This window comes from Arachis duranensis, chromosome 2, assembly GCF_000817695.3.
Source record: "Arachis duranensis cultivar V14167 chromosome 2, aradu.V14167.gnm2.J7QH, whole genome shotgun sequence".
Taxonomy (NCBI): domain Eukaryota; kingdom Viridiplantae; phylum Streptophyta; class Magnoliopsida; order Fabales; family Fabaceae; genus Arachis; species Arachis duranensis.
Window position 1 is genome coordinate 19,691,085 of NC_029773.3, and position 709 is coordinate 19,691,793.

A 709-nucleotide genomic window follows, 5' to 3' on the forward strand; every position below is an offset into this window, starting at 1 on the left:
GTGTTAGTAATTTTCGAAAATTAGAGATAAGATAAGATTAAAATTAAAATTTAAAACAAAAAAGAATTTTTGAAAAAGAGATGAGATATTTTCGAAAATTAGAGAGGGAAAAGTAGTTAGTTGGTTTTGAAAAAGATAAGAAACAAACACAAAGTAAAAAAGTTAGTTGAAAAAGATATTAAAATCAAATTTGAAAAGATTAGAAGATAGGAAGTTAGATGAGATATTTTGAAATCAAATTTTTGAAAAAGATAAAATTTTTGAAAAAAGATAAGATAAAAGATAAAAAGATTTAATTCAAAAATTTTAAAATTACTTACTTTACTAACAAGAAACTACAAGATAAGATTCTAGAACTTAAAGATTGAACCTTTCTTAACAAGAAAGTAACAAACTTCAAATTTTCGAACCAATCACATTAATTGTTAGCATATTTTCGAAAATTTGATATAAAGATAATAAAAAGATTTTGAAAATATTTTGAAAAAGATATTTGAAATTTTCGAAAAATAGAAAAAAAATGAAAAAGATATAATTTTTGAAAAAGATTTTGAAAAGATAAGATTTTTAAAATTGAAAATTTGACTTGACTTGTAAGAAACAACTAATTTTGAAAATTTTTTGACTAAGTCAACTCAAATTTTCGAAAATTGTGAGAAAAATAAGGAAAAGATATTTTTTTATTTTTGAATATTTTAATTATGAGAGG